This window comes from Aptenodytes forsteri, unplaced genomic scaffold, assembly GCF_000699145.1.
Source record: "Aptenodytes forsteri isolate BGI_AS27 unplaced genomic scaffold, ASM69914v1 Scaffold146, whole genome shotgun sequence".
Lineage (NCBI taxonomy): Eukaryota > Metazoa > Chordata > Aves > Sphenisciformes > Spheniscidae > Aptenodytes > Aptenodytes forsteri.
Genome location: NW_008795128.1, coordinates 64,520 through 81,984, shown reverse-complemented (window position 1 = coordinate 81,984; position 17,465 = coordinate 64,520).

The window sequence follows — 17,465 nt, the reverse complement described above, 5'->3', positions numbered from 1 at the left end:
GAGGCACTTAGGGACATGGTTTAGTGGGTGGTGGTGTTGGGTCGACAGTTGGACTCAATGATCTTAGAGGTCTTAGGTCTTTTCCAACCTCAATGATTCTATGATTCTATGATTAATTTTCAATATTTTAACACTACATGTGCTGGTTACTCTAGATATGAAAATAGAATATCTGCACAGCATTAGCACAGTTGCTTTAGCTCAAATGTCACTTTTCATATAAAAGCATGATTGTATCCTCACCACTCATGCAGAATATCTTTCTCAATGGAATGTCAGAGTCAGGAATTGAAATAATTTTGTCCACATTCAATATGATATTTCATGTTATAGAATTATAGCCTTCCAGAAAAATTAGTTTTGCAAACATAGTTTCCTGTAAGTGTACTTACATGGCGTATGACCATCTATATCCAATTGTGTCTGCATGCTGAGCTTATGCGTTGCTTGTCTTCTCCATCAGAATCCACTGAAATGCATTTAACCTCCAGCCACACCTGCTCTAACAGCTCTTGCCTCACAGCTCTTTTCTCCGTACTAACAAAGCAATTAGGAGCAACTATTCTCTCATACAAGAGATTATCATCATCAGAAGTTATGTTTCTGAATAGTTATGCAAAAGACCTAGTTAGAATCAGAACAATAATTTTGTTATTCAGCATAGACCTGGTTTTCGCTTCCTCTGTTGTTGTGACTCCATCAACTTTAACACTTCATGCTACCTCGGGAGTTGAAGACAATAAGCTGGGAACCAGTATTGTGACCTACAATTTTCTGTTGTGAATTTTCTGGTACTTTGATACTATTGGCTGACGGTTGGACTCGATGATTTTAGAGGTCTTTTCCAACCTCAATGATTCTATGATTCTATGATTCTATGTGAATTTTCAATATTTTAACACTACATGTGCTGGTTACTCTAGATATGAAAATAGAATATCTGCACAGAGCATTAGCAGTTGCTTTAGCTCAAATGTCACTTTTCATATAAAAGCATGATTGTATCCTCACCACTCATGCAGAATATCTTTCTCAATGGAATGTCAGAGTCAGGAATTGAAATAATTTTGTCCACATTCAATATGATATTTCATGTTATAGAATTATAGCCTTCCAGAAAAATTAGTTTTGCAAACATAGTTTCCTGTAAGTGTACTTACATGGCGTATGACCATCTATATCCAATTGTGTCTGCATGCTGAGCTTATGCGTTGCTTGTCTTCTCCATCAGAATCCACTGAAATGCATTTAACCTCCAGCCACACCTGCTCTAACAGCTCTTGCCTCACAGCTCTTTTCTCCGTACTAACAAAGCAATTAGGAGCAACTATTCTCTCATACAAGAGATTATCATCATCAGAAGTTATGTTTCTGAATAGTTATGCAAAAGACCTAGTTAGAATCAGAACAATAATTTTGTTATTCAGCATAGACCTGGTTTTCGCTTCCTCTGTTGTTGTGACTCCATCAACTTTAACACTTCATGCTACCTCGGGAGTTGAAGACAATAAGCTGGGAACCAGTATTGTGACCTACAATTTTCTGTTGTGAATTTTCTGGTACTTTGATACTATTGGCACAGTGATCAACACCATCATATTGATTAGACACTTTGTAAGAAGAACCACAAGAGCATGCTAAGACTTGTATCCTATGTTCAGGAGCATATATGCCGAATCTCCCCAGAGGGAGCTGTCATGGTTTAATCTCAGTCAGCAACTGAGCACCACGCAGCCACTCACTCACTCCCCTCCCGGTGGGATGGGGGAGAGAATCAAAAGGGTAAAAGTGAGAAAACTCGTGGGTTGAGATAAAGACAGTTTAATAGGTAAAGCAAAAGCCGCGCACACAAGCAAAGCAAAACAAGGAATTCATTCACTACTTCCCATCGGCAGGCAGGTGTTCAGCCATCTCCAGGAAAGCAGGGCTCCATCACGCGTAACAGTTACTTGGGAAGACAAACGCCATCACTCTACACGTCCCCCCTTCCTTTTTCCTCCCCCAGCTTTATATACTGAGCATGACGTCACATGGTATGGAATATCCCTTTGGCCAGTTTGGGTCAGCTGTCCTGGCTGTGCCCCCTCCCAGCTTCTTGTGCACCTCCGGCCTTCTCAGTCAGGAGAGCATGGGAATGAAAAGTCCTTGACTAGTGTAAACACTACCTAGCAACAACTAAAAGATCGGTGTGTTATCGACATTGTTCTCACCTTAAATCCAAAACACAGCACTGTACCAGCTACTAGGAAGGAAATTAACTCTATCCCTGCTGAAACCAGGACAGGAGCATTTATATGTTATCCAGTAGCTGTTTGGGTTTTTTTTTCAAAGAACTGCAGGTAGACCATCAACAGAAAATGAATATGGAGTGACTGAAAATTAATAGATTTAGTAAAAGTCTGTAATCAAGAGCTGTCAGACATAGAACTTTTCTAAGAACCTTTTATACCCATTTTCCTCAACTCCATAATAGGTGATAATACTTGAGCATAGTAATATTGTTTTACTAATTATACAGAAAATGGTTGTCTTATTGTCGTGGTTGCTCTAAGATCATTACTGACTGCCTGACAGCTATTTGCTTTGATTTAAAGATGTTAATTTTGACCTTGGCATGAGAACATACTTAAAATGAGCACAATAGCACATGACTGTACTCACATTAACAAGACCATATGCTCCCTAATGCAAAGCACTCTTGTTTAAATGAGAAAGCTATAGGAAAGCTGTTTTTCATGAAGACCAGATGTTAAACTTTGTTTCCCTTTACCTACAGCTAACAGTTTCAATCTCTAGATCTTTCCAGGCTTAAGAACAAAGAAGACTGTATAGAAGCCCAAAATATGTACAACACCAAGGATAGCTCACAGCTGTAGTAATGTGAGATTTTATTTCCCTATTTTCTAGATGCTTCTGTTTTTATTTCTGTGATAAATTCTACATTTAAAATACATGTTTTAGCCCTGGATGCTCTATTCTAACCTTGCTTGTGTAGTTTAAAAATGTTATTTACTCCAGACAAGCTTTTTATTTTCAAAATATAAGCTGAATCCATTGAACCTCATTGCTGTTTAAGGAAGACAGTCCTTCCTAAGAATTTAATATGGGCTGAAAAATAATTCTCCAATCACTCTTGGCTTTTTTTCCAATTTCAACACAAGCTTTTCCTAAGAGAGAAAAAAATCAAGTCATTATAACCCCTAATAAACACACACATGTGCATGTTCACATCAAAATAAAAGTTAGTCTCAGCCTTCACTTTCTAATACTTCCTGAAATCCAGTAGCTATTTGTTGAGGGCAGGTACTTCAAATTCAGATTGTCAGGTACTCATTGAAGAGATGCCACTAAGGGTCAGCAATCATTTGCAAATTGCAAGAAAGCAAGAAGGCACAAAGTATGCAGTCTGAACACCTGAGAATGCAGTTTATACTGTTTCACAGTGGCTGTTTAAAACTATTTTGTCCTTCAAAGGCAAAATATTTTTTGTTCCATTATCTAGGCTTTTATCAGTTGTAGACCACCACCGTGGTGTCACTGCACAGTGGAGAGAAAGAGAAAAGCTTTGGTTAATTGCAACGTAATTACTTCTGAAGAACAGGACAGGGTTTCCATTCAAAAACCAGCTTTTGACAGGTAATTCAGATATATATGACTAATAATCAGAGAGCTAACGTTCCTGTATACAGAGAAGTAACACTTCTGCATCATTTGTAGAATGGAAGATAATATCCATTGACATTATTGTCCTCTTCCCTACAATACCCGTCCTGTTTTGGTTTCAAGAAGGTAAACTACAACTGTTTTTTTGTGAAGGACTGATTCTGTCAATGCAAAGTATACTCTATATATCTAATATTCCCATTCCAATACTGCACAGGAAACTTAAGGGTGTCTTTGACTATAACCTGGAACCTTAAAACTAAACTATGCTGGTCATGCACACAAGCAGAAGTGCAGCTGCATAGGAATCTTTCAGCCTTGAAAGGAAAAACTGAGCTGGCTTAAGCACTTACTTCTGACTAATGAGGCATCTTTTTCTAAAGATTATGTAACCCCTAATTTAATGTCTTTTTTGTTCCAAGTACCCAATGCATCTAATTTCTTGTTTAAAGCAGGAATATGTATTATAACTAAGATCTTAGGTAACAATCATGATTTACACATGATTAGTTAGCAGAGAGGACAGTAAAATCCAGCAGCTCTTTTTAATGCAAAATAATATCCATTACGGTTTAGTTGCCACCGAATCACCATACTGTTTTGGACCTGAAGATGCAAACATTACACACAGTGACAAGAAGTTACTCTTATTTATGACTCAAAGTATTTTCATTGATTTCATTTGAGATTCAGACCTTATTCTAAGTCATATTCAGACATTGTGTATGAACAAAGGCTTACTGAAATGAGTAAAGATTGAAAGTCTAAATCCAAATGCCTAAGAAAGATAAAGGAAAAGCAGCCAAAGGAGAAGTTTGTTTATTTAAACCAATATTATGTTACATACAATATAATTAAAACAGACCAAAATGAAAAGGGCAACCAACGAACCTTGAACTGATAGCTGTATCAACTAAGAAATTACCGAGAGAATAATTGCTGTGAGAATGGAAACTTATGCCGTATTCTGGAAGACCTGACTCATAAATAAACTTTTCCTTAAGGGTCCTACTCCTAAATCATAAATCTTTTTCTTCCCAGAGTGGGAAACATCATCTTTCTGTGTAGTAATGCACCCGTTTTGAGATTCATTCTGAGAAAAACATATATGTTCTCAAACTAAATATGCAGGCTCTAATCACAATATGCAAATAGCACACATCCTAGAATAAGCAAGAGACAGAGTTGAAGTGGGGTAAAAAAAATGTCCATATTGAATTATATGACAGCCAAGAGATAATGGGAGTTCAATGAACCTATTGTCCTGGTTTTGAGTTCTTGCTGTACTCATAAGGGGAAGAGAAGCAGGCATGCAGCCTGAAGTATCAACCACTGACAACCTTATCCTGTATTTCTAAATTATACCATGTTACAAATGCATTTCTTCTTTGTCTCATGTCAGTACCAGCACAGAGATGAATCTGACGCTCAGATTCACTCCATTCATTTGATGAGCCCAGATTTCATTGCACTCTCAACCCTTCCACTTTATCTGACATTTCTTTTTCAATGAGGAAAAATTACTTAGCCATAACTATGCAACAAGCATTACCTTTTTTGGCATGTTAAATTCCACACAGGCTAAGATATGTTGATAATATTTTGATCTGAAATATATGTATGCACTATATAGTCTTTACTATACTGTAAATCACTAACTGTGATTTACCAGATGTTTTAAAGATTTTATGGTCCACACAATAAATATTGCCGCTTGAAAAAGAAAGTGAAGCAGTGAAGGGAAGAGAATTGTATTTTTGCCTACTCATAGTAACAGAATCATCTCTCATTTGAGGGTTTCAAAGTGCTTTACATGCATTTATTAGATAACTAATTACACACCTTCTCTCTGAGAAGAAGGTAAGCATTTATTATATTCATATGACAACTGTGCAAAATGCTGAGATTCAGCATTTTGGGGCATGATCCTCAAATCCTTAATCACCTAGCTCTCAGGATTATCTAGCAGCTCACTTCCTCTGAACCCGCCCTGCCACACACAAACACACACACAAAACAAGTAACAATAATTTTCAAAACACAACTTATTCCAGTGGTTTGGCTGTTAAAAATAATACATCCATCTCTCATCATCTTTCTTACATATTTAATCCCTGAGGGGCAAATCAGATGCAGAAGCCATACAGACTTTTCAGTGTTGCAAAGATCCAAATAGTTCAGCTGACATGAAGGATCCTGTTTGTTTCCCAACTGCACTCATGCCAGTTGCAATCCAGTTTGCAAAAGGTGCACTTCTAATTCAGCAAGTTTTCTGTTTTGAGTAAAAAATAGTTATGTGGTGAAAGGTTTCCAGGAACACGTTCTAAATGCCACTCAAGATCAGTCAGCAAGTTGATAATATCAAATCTAACAGACCTGCACACCATTTCCTCTCTCTCAGTTATTAATTAAGAAATTCATTTAGAAGGTTTGCACTTCTCAAAATGTTATCACAGGAAAAATTTTACAGTCATAATCTTATTCAAATAAATTAATGGCCATGTCTGAATTTGTTTTAATTATCAGGAAAAGCTCCTTGAATATTATTTGTTGATAATTCACTAGATAAGTAAACAGAAAAGAAACACATACTGACATAAAAGAATAATTAAAGTCTTGAGAAGAGGTTAGTCTTGTAAGAATTCATTGACTTAAAAAAATCACTGTGATTCAGTAATAAAAACTGCCTGTACTTTTTATAGGTGGAAGGCTTTATAAAAATCAAATTTTATTAAACAAAATGAAAAGGTGCTTTAAAAATGTTGTCAGGAGGATTGACTTTTATGACCTTGTAGTCTGGCTAGTGAAATTATTTGAGTGACATGAAGCTTTTACTTCGCTTTTCATACAATTTTAATAAAAATGGATTGTCCCTAATAAAAAGACAGAGCTGTGGTTTCCTTCCCAACCTTTTTTCCAGGTATACAATGTATCTAGAGAAAGAATGCATTAGAGGAAAACCACTTTGAAGTTAAAATTTACTATTCTGCTATCAGTTTATAACTCTCATTAGTGACTTTGCAATCTCTATTTCTAAGAAGTGGTAGATGTAGTTTTTATTTGGTTGATTTTTATTCTTTTCACTTAAGAGGGAGAAAATAGAACAAAATCCAAAATAAAATGGAAAATATCAAATGCATGTATGTCCCCAAATATTATGCTTAGCAACTTGAATCATTTAGAAACACTCTATGAACAATTTATGTTCTTACATTGTTTTTGAGTAACGAGTTCTATTCTGTTATTTTTCTATATGATATACTGTGAACCCCCCTTAAATATCTATCATCTTGGCTGACTCAGAAGTTACTTCATGGTCACTGACCTAGATGGAAAAGTTCTACTACAATAAAGTTTAAAAGGGGTATAATGAAATAGAAAAACAAGAAAGGAAAGTTCAGGAACCTAGCCATCTAAATTTAAGGATGATTTGTAATAGAACTTGTAAAACCATTTGTCTGTTCTCAGATCGATCTTCAACATCTGTCCAGTAAGGAACGGTTAGGAGGGCAGCTTTGTGGCTTTTCTTCACAATGCTTGTACTAACAGAAAATCCCTTTAGCTGCCTATGACTTACTTTGTTCTTCTACGTGATCTAAAGGAGCTAGATTTTGGGGAAGGAGGAAAGATTCTAGAAAAGCCTTGCAACATCAGTTTTACAGCTTATTGTCAAGGAAAAAAAGAGGACTAATTAGACATTGATATAGTTTTTTTTTTCAATGCCAGGATGATAAAGACGTATAGGGAGGTGAAGGAAGGTGGTTTTTTTGTTTCTCCTTGAAAATGAGAGAGCAGAATGAAAAAAGATATTTTAAGCATTTTTATATGATTATACGAATACTGCCATCTCTTTAGAAGAAGCATCAGATGGAAATAATGCTAAAACTGAAAGACAGCACTGGCACAAGCATAAACATATGTGAACAGTTTTAGGCTGGAATTAGAAGAAAGTTTCTAATTGTCAGCTCAGTGAGGTATTGAAACAACTTACTTGTACAGCAAGTTCTACAAACAACTTGCTAGAATTAATAAGGATTACTGTGCTACATAAAATTTCTGTACAGGGCATTGATTTTTTTTTTTTTTTTTAATAAAAAAGGAAAATAGAGGTACACTCACCATCTGTATATTTAAATCAATTGATGTATAATTTGGTAAATCTTTAGTGATGACGTACTACTGATTTAGTTTAGCCTCACTGAAAGTATGGCCATACCAATTTGTTTTCTTTGTTGACATTTGAAGTGTTAAAAGGATATTTCAGAAATGCTTTACTTCATTTAAATTTATTATTTCTTGCAAGAAAATCTAAATTTGAATTGATAGAACCATTTGAAAGAAATACAGAAATACTTTTAGTCTATAAAATAGTAGCAGAGATGTTGCTACCTGAATAAACTATTTTGCACAGCTTTCCAGGGGAAGTCAATATGATCTTTAAAATTCTACACCACCAAAAGCTTGTATATGGGCCTTGAAACTTTATGCTGCAACATAACTGGAGAAAATCTTTACACAATATACATGAGTGAGAAATCAAAATTGCACACGTCTATTTCCATGACATGTTAATGTCTAAGTTTTATATAGTCTTTAGACAATGCAATGAGAAACATTCTTGTACTTAGTCTTTGGTCCATGTCCCAGCTGCTTAGCACTGTCAGGCGTAAAACAGACAAAAGCTGCTCTGAGAGGATATCTGAAAATTTGCACTTCAGAAGAAGAATCTCAAGGTGAGAAAAAGCTTATGTGATTAGCTCCAACATGTGTTATTTGGTATTTATCAATGGAAAATGAGTTAGAGCTGTGAGGAGTCTTAAAGAGTAAAACAGTAGGTTAACAAATGCTAGAGGAAATAGATTTTAACAGAAGAAATTTTTCTCTCTGTGCCAAAATGTTCCAGGAAGGGGAACATTAGCTCTTAAAGGCGCAAGTACTCTACCTCCAACTTTTTCCAATACAAAGCGTGTCAAGTATTTGAAGGGAATTAAAAGGTGTTACAAAAAGGTTACAGTCTCCATCAGCGAGGAGGATAGAGGATACTGGTTCAGTAGCACCCAACAGCTGCTGTAATTCGTCAGAACCCCAGTCCTACAGAAGACAATCTCAGGTACAGTATTGACTTAATCCAAGGAGTGTCTCCTTAGAGGACAGTACAGTAGCAGAGAGAGACTTCTTTGTATTCTCCTTACCTTGAAATAAGCTACTTACCAGGATGACTTTTCCTGTGCCAAGTGTTGTGCTGCTATGACTACACTGCTTTTGATATGATACCTAGTTTCTTTGAAGCTAAATTGGCATTCCATGCACAGCGCTGCAATTTGCAGTATTGGGGGAGCAATAAAGTGGCTTCAAAGTAAGCCACTTTTCCTCTTCAGGTCTCCCAAGTGTAAACTTGTCTCAGCTGATGACTGAGTCTGCTGTTGTCAAAGTAAGCTCTGAGTAGATGTAGAATTTTGTCTTACCAAGGTTTTATCCTCTGAAATCTGGCTTGTGTTTTCTCCAGACTGAAAAAACTGTCATATTGCTACCTATCTTTATTTGTTTCTGTTGTTACGATTATGATGATATATGCATAATACACTCAAGACTGCTAGAACACTTCTGCAAAAGATAACTAGTACTCTTCTCAGTATACCTGTGAGATGGACAGTAGTATTATTCTTTCAGTTTGGTAGACTGTGACACAAGCAGAAAAATTTTTAGTCCGTGGTGATGATAAGAGACCTATCTTGTTTCTCTTGAAATCATTGGGATAATACCTCCAGCTAGTGTAAGTCAGGGTAGTTCCTTTACAATCAATGCAATTAACATATATTATCTAAGGATTTGGTTCAACATCTGAAAACATTTATAACTTTAGTAAGAGTGAGGTACTTCTCACAGTAAGTAGGTAATTTTTCTATTATATCAGTCAATGTTCAAATCTTGTAAAGACAGCAAACTGACATGTTATTTTTGCCATGTGTCTCTCAAACTGGATTTTTTTCCTTTGTTTACATGGGAATTATTCCATTATTGCTATGTTTCCAAGGCAAAAGCTTACAGTTTTATGGTAGCAAAAGTGTTGTTTTCAGTAAGAGGGACAGGATGCTTAAGCATAAACAAATATCATATAATCACTGAAATGCAGTTTTGAAGAAGATAGGTTAATGTCCAACTCTTGCAAACAGTAACCTGATAAATCGGCTGTGATTTTCTTTAAAGCACTGCTGAGGAAAATAGAGAATAGTAAGATCCATCTCATCTCTTGTGCACCACTACATTAGGCATGTCCTGTGTTTGGGGAGAGTGTGATGCACTCCCTCTTATTAAAAGCTAAAAAAGAGTCAAATGGTCTAAAAAGATAGGAAGTGTGGGAATAATTTTGTGGTTTTTTTTTTTTAATACTTTGTTCCATCTTATTCTCTTCGCTGGTTTGGCAACTGGTACTGAGCTAGCTCAAGGGAAGAAAAAAGACATACTACTTCTATTTTGCAATACAGAAAGAATTGTGATTTGGAATTGTAATATCATGCCTACTGTGGCAGAACATATTCATGATGTTCCTGAAGATTCAATCTAGGCTAAAAGATGGTAGAACTTCCATGTCGTATCTGAAAAATTTATTATCTTCTGAAAAATGACAGGTTTCCTAAAGAAAAGTATTGACGTACTCAATAATGTTCCCAGCAGGAAGAAGGAACAAGCATCATTTGCTTCCAGTATTTGAAATTATAAATCAATTACATATCATGAATTTGATAAAAAGGGAGGAAAGCACATAAAATATTTTCAATTCCTTATTCTTCTGCATGTTCAGAGAATCAATAGATAGGATGCAGAGCTGATAAATTATTTAAACTATAATAAAGAAAACAATAAGCACTGTTTTTATCCACCTGTGCTTTGAATATGATGCTTTTCATTTATGACTAAGCTGCACTTTTACCCATATAAAATGATTCTTCTTTCTCTTTTATTGTTGTCATTTTTTAATATAATTACATGTATTAAAAAAGAAAATAATGTCATGGAAAATCTGTTCTGTTAATGGAATTACTTCCATATAATATTGCTCTCAGATGCACAAAGGGCATCTAAGTCATGCCTTTTGTAGCTTTCATCAGGCTGAAATGGTAATAAACTGACAGTGCACAGATAGGAGATGAGCTACCACGCTGGGGAACATGTGCTGCAAGAATAGATGCCCAGTCATGGATAACCATGGGTCACCATTTCCGTATGTAATGACAGCAGTGTCACCACTATACAGAATTCAGTTATTAATGCACTAACAACTTTCCAATTGCAAAACTAGACAGGGTTGAGGACCTTCCAATATTTATGATACAGCAGAAGAAAAATTTTGCAGAAATAGTGATTTAAATAGACAGATTTATAAGGGTGTGACTACACAGATGTCTGTGTAGCGTAACTCCAGAGCTAATCATAAATAGCACCTGTAGTATGATTATGGCAGACAGGAGCTCAGTGAAGGCATATTTGCCCTATGTTTTATGCTTCTACAGGTTACACTATTGTCTTGCTGCCATCTGCGTCTTTTCTGAAATTCTGCAAAATTAGACCATTTGAAGCAGAATTGGATCTTTGTAAATCTTGTTCTCATAAAGGCAGAGCATTTCCACTCATTCTTGAGTCTAACAGCCGTGAGACTTTGGCCCACTTCTTGTAAAAATGCCATGTTCTGCATATATTTATGTCCTCTTTGAGAAATTCTATTTTCACGTGAGGCAAGAATTCAATTAAGCACACTGTTTTCTAGGTGTACTATATGTAAAACTGTCTTGGAGGTTCTCAAGTTTTTTGTGACAATTCTGTCATGACAGTGAAGAAATATTTTTTTCCAATAAAAGTTTAATAAAATCTAACTTTGCTCTATAAATTTTTTGTTTAAAATTTTTTAAAACTCTAGTAAGAATAACATTAAACTGTTTTGGGGAAACAATGCTCCATAAGAATAGTACGCTTTGTCTCTCAGAATCAATTCTTTCAATTTTTCACTTCAAAGCAACTTTTGTTTCTAAATTAAATTTTATCATATTACAACTTTAAAGGTGAAGTATAGACACATCAAAACAATGCATAAAAGAAATCATGAAATAAATTTTTAAATGCCTTGAGCAAAAAATATTTATATTATGTATTTGTGGTTTTTTTCCTGTTCAAATCTATAAAAATTTAAAACACAGTTCTAAGTTTCCTTCAGCTTTGACTTTAATGATGTCCTACACATGCAAATATTCCAACAAGGGATATTTTATTCTTTTGTTCATATGTTTGCTCTTATGTAAGATTTTTTGATTTCTTTTCTTCTTCCTTTTACAAGGCAAACCTTAAGGAAAGACATTTCTAAAGACTCCTCTTATTAAATACTTATGGCATAATAGTGTTTCTGAGATATCAGAGAACAAGTTGTTGTTTCCTTAGTAGGCAAGGTGTCTAAGGTAACTCTTATCTGTAACTTTTATTTTTCTTCTAAATTGCACTGCTAAAAATATTGAAAAAACCATACAGGTGCTAAACACGGCAATTTAAGTTTCAGCTCCTAAACTTTTCAGAGGCTTGTTAATACTTCATTACAGAATGAAAAATCTGTATTTGTTTTGTTCACTTCCAACCAGAAATATATAATTGGATTTAATGCATTTAAGATTGTCATTCATTAATTACCCAGATATCACTAGCATGACAGTCTCTCTTCACAGCCTGCAATTTGCATTAATTTTGAAGGCACTCAGAATGCTTTCCTACTATCCCAACACAAAGAACAAAATAATAACAATGCTGAAGCAGTCAAGTCATTTTAAAAAATATAATTCAGTAAAGATGAAGAAATTTGTTTCAGCTGCTATCATAATATTTTTAACTCTAATGATTCTTTGGCTCAGGAGAGAATTCTACCACCTGTAGCTGTAAGTGAACAGAATCTGAATTTCTCTGTTGAAATTCTCTTGCATATTTACACTGAATCTTCTGCATAACTTTGCATGGCATATCCATGTGACGATATTCACATCATTAGCCAAGGACCAACAGAATAGGTCCCTGATGAAAGATAAAAACTAACTTTTGCTTGTTTGTGGTGGAATTTTCTGTACAAACTCTCAATTTAATCTTTTCTCACCTTTTCTTTATATTCAGTCTCTGACGGACCTGAATTGCTTTCTTTCTGCCACTTTTTCTCTACTGTGTATTTCTAATTGTGTACGAGAAAGATACACTAGCTTTTCTGGATCTTAGGATTTCTAGCTATTAATATGTGTACAGGGGGTGGCAGTGTTCCTTTTCAAATAGCAGAATTATTATTTAAATTTTAAATACAAATTCCATAATTGTTGCTTTATTCTAGCAGAGTCCTATTATACTGGCTGCTCTTACTGATAGAAATTATTGTTTGCAATACTACTGTATTGAGTTTAAGAAAAGGGTTTATTTCATAGCATAACAAATGTTCTGCTTTCAAATAATTTTAATGAGGGAAAAAAAGCACCTGCTCCAGGTATACTGATAATTTTGTCTCAATTTTTAGATCTGTTAGTTGCCTAATTCAATTGAAAAGATAGAACAGGAATAGGGAATTCAGAAGTCAATACTCTACAAAAAGCATTTTATCAGAAAAAAGAGACTGACCAATGAGCTGTTTATCAAGAAAGTTAAAAGTGTTTTTTACCTTTGTTGAGAAATTGGAGTGTCCTGTAAAATCCTGGAAAAATACAGGGGAAAAAAAAAAAAAGAATGTATTACTGTTCTCCCTTTTCAAGTATTGACACTTGAAGATATTTTCTAGGTTGAGTAGAGATGATTAGAGCTTGTAAGTCTTTTTGGAAATTCTAGAGGGAGTTGTTTACCCTTGGATTTAGGAATATAGCTTGAAGTTTCTAAATATTTTGTTCAAAGGAGTGAGGGCAAGCCAGGAAGCGAGTCTGTAGAAAAACGAGAATAGACACAAGATACCAGACTCCCAGGGCTATGACTTAATAATCACAATAGTGTTTCATTGGAATTAATGTTGAGTTTTAAATAAAAACATTTATAAATACTCTGTTAGAAATGTGTTGAGCCTGCACAGATCAGTATTCTGTAATGTTCATATGTAATAAAAACAATGAACAGAGCTGAGCAGGGTTAAACATCCCTTTCTTTTTGAACTCTTTCGTGTATAACAACTTCTGGAGAAGTAGAGAGAAAATCCACCCAATATTACAGCTGTTTCAACCATTATTACTTGATTAATATATGTGCAATGAGTTGAAGTGTAGCCTTCCACAGATGGTGGTTCAGCCCACAATGCACAAATGCTGAAGGGCAAGCTCTGTCTTTAATTAAAGTTGCCCAACGCTAGCTGTATAGTTTTCAGTTCCCAAACAATAATTGTTTAGTCTGAAATTTTCTACAGACGCTTTCCATTTTGGAAATTCTGTTTCAGGCTAGTGGGATTTTGGTTGGGCAGAAAGAGTTTGGTCATGTCTGAAAATGTTTCAAAAACAGGGAGGAAGAGAAAGAGGATGATAGATATCTATGTTAAGACATGCCCTCTAGCTTCTATGCATCATATGAAACAGACATGATGAAATATTAGTTTGATACAGATGTAGAGCAGGTTGTGGGTATGAAAGAGACAATAACAGTAGAATATTATTAATACAAACACCTTCTGCTAATAAAATTACATGCAGAAATAGAAATCTCTTTAATCAGCATTTAATTCATGGTCGTTTATTATTGATAAATCATAGAATCATAGAATCATAGAATCATTGAGGTTGGAAAAGACCTCTAAGATCATCGAGTCCAACCATCGACCCAACACCACCATGCCCACTAAACCATGTCCCTAAGCGCCTCATCTACTCGTCTTTTAAATACCTCCAGGGATGGGGACTCAACCACTTCCCTGGGCAGCCTCTTCCAATGTTTAACCACTCTTTCAGTAAAGAAATTTTTCCTCACGTCCAATCTAAACCTCCCCTGGTGCAACTTGAGGCCATTTCCTCTCGTCCTATCACTTGTTACTTCGGAGAAAAGACCAACACCCACCTCGCTACAACCTCCTTTCAGGTAGTTGTAGAGAGCGATGAGGTCTCCCCTCAGCCTCCTTTTCTGCAGGCTAAACAACCCCAGTTCCCTCAGCCGCTCCTCATAAGACTTGTTCTCCAGACCCCTCACCAGCCTCGTTGCCCTTCTCTGGACACGCTCCAGCACCTCAACGTCCTTCTTGTAGTGAGGGGCCCAAAACTGAACACAGTATTCGAGGTGCGGCCTCACCAGGGCCGAGTACAGGGGCACGATCACTTCCCTATCTTCATCTTGGGAAGGGCATTAGTTCAAGGCTTAACATAGAGGTAATACAGATCAATGGATTAGCCCTTCAGGAGAGGGACTAATTATTTTAATGAGAACATTCTAATTAGGCAGGTTTGAACTGATGATTAAAGAATCTTGCACGCTTGGAATTTTAATGGGGTTATCGTTGAGTAAACATGATAATGCATGAAGAATGTATGATATCCCTATTAAAGAGCTAAGATGCTCTTTTTTGGAATGCCTTAAAAAATAATGGAGAAGACTTTGGTGACAGCCTGAATTCTGCATGTCAGGTGTTGAGATTATAAACTTTCAGATAGAAGACCCAGGAACTGCATCCACTATTCTGTTTGTGTACTACGATTTATTAATAATACAATTGTAATAGAAAACAAGATTTTCTATATTAAAAAGAACTATCTAAAATCAAATTATCTCATAATCGGTGAAGCATTTGGGTGATCTAATTTCACTCTATTTAGAGAGAAATTATATTTGCAGAGTGCTTTCAGAAGTGAGATGCCAACGAACTTTATTTTATTTACTGTTAGAGACAAGATTAAATGGGAAGAGGGGGGAAGTGAAAATGTAATATAATTGAATATTTTTTCATTAAACATCTAAACTAATCCAATAATGACATAGTAATATTCCAGTTTCTCATATTTTGCGCATTGACACCAGTTATCTAAGTAAATAATTGAAAAGGGGTTTTGTGAAAATTTAAATAATTAAAAAAAACACTTATTGACACCAGGGTAAAGGTTGATAAATTCACTTTTATTCTTTTCCCCTCCAGCTGCTATGTATTTTATGGTTAGAGACACTACAAAGAGGGTGTCAATCCAGTAAATATCCTGAACTTTATAAGTCTGAATATTAGGTCTCATATTGCTTTTTCTGTTCTATTACTCCCTGCACTGCAATCTGGCATTTTGCCCATCTGTTACAGTACCTACACAATCACAAAGGCATGCCAAGCATGCATAGACAATTTGAATTGCATGTTCTAAAGTAACATACTTTTAAGGCATCTGTTAGAATAATGATAAGAAGCATGATAAGAAAATGTAGAAAATAGTTTTCTGATCACAAAATATTTTTAGGATATTAAGGGTTGGTTACTTTATTTCTCCTGGGCTGCATCAATACTTTTTACATGCTGAACACATATTTCATTGAAAAATGTGTGACAGGATGTACTTCAACCCAAATAGCCAACGATGGTTAGGCTACTCACCTAAAATATAAGAAACTATGGTTCAAATCTATGGAATTTGCAATCTCCTTATTCCAGTGGATATTTTAAACACTAAGCATCTCTCTTCACATACAGACATGTTTTGAAATGAAGCATCCAAATTTCTTTACATATAACATCTATATATATATATGGCATACATTTTTTTGTCAGTATTTCCATCACTGAGATTTTCAAACCACAAAAATTGGATGTATGAAAGCTAATTTAAAAATGTAGCGTAGAGTTAGTGAAACACAAGAGCAATGCAGTAATATGTTGATCCCTTGCTATTCTTATAATAGTATGATGTTTAATAAGAAATAACTTTGAATTAACCACTGCTTTTACAAATAATTTCAGAATACAAATTGAATTATAAAGTCCAACTACTCTCACCAAGTGATATCTGACCATGGGTTAGTAAGGGGGGAACCTCATCACAGTTTTCCAGTACTTAAAGGGCAGCTACAAGGAAGACAGAGGCTCTCTCTTCACAGGAAACCACACAGAGAGAAAAAGGGGCAATGGGTACAGGTTGCACTGGGAGAGTTTTCATCTTTATATCAGAAAGAAATTTTTTGTATTGAGAACAATCTATCACTGGAACAGCCTCCTCAGGGACATGGTGGAGTCCCCATCACTAGAGGTTTTTCAGAAAGTAACTGGACAGAGTGCTAGATAATCTCATCTAGGCTTCCTTTTCCATGAAAGATTGGACCAGATGATCTTCTGAGATCCCTTCCAACCTGGGCTGTTCTATGATAAAAATAATTTTATTAGTTTTTAGATTGATGTTTCCTTCTGTCACTAAAGTTGCACGTGAATTCAGAAGAGCAGATAAAACTCCTTGTTGAACTACAAGGCAGTATGGATGATATTAGAAATTATTCTAACATATTATCTGTTTTCCTGATCTTGAGTTGAACAGGTAGCCATATGCTGGATTAATAACACAGCAATGTGCAGGAGGCTGGAAAAACAAAGCTTTCAGAATATTTGCCTGCTTTGAGCATTACCAGCAATTAACACTAATATGCAGAACATATTACCTATTTCACTTGCACAATTTTTGCCTGTAAAATTCACCTGGTTTTCACCCTAGCACAGTACTTCCCCACACTTCTTTTTTCATTCTGAACACGCATGCTTGCCCACTTCTGAGATTTGTTTTTAACTTTGTTAAGTGCCGTAAGAGTTCACTGCTTTCTAAGAAAGCCACCGAGGCGAAGGGCCCCGGAGCGGAGTATCGCGC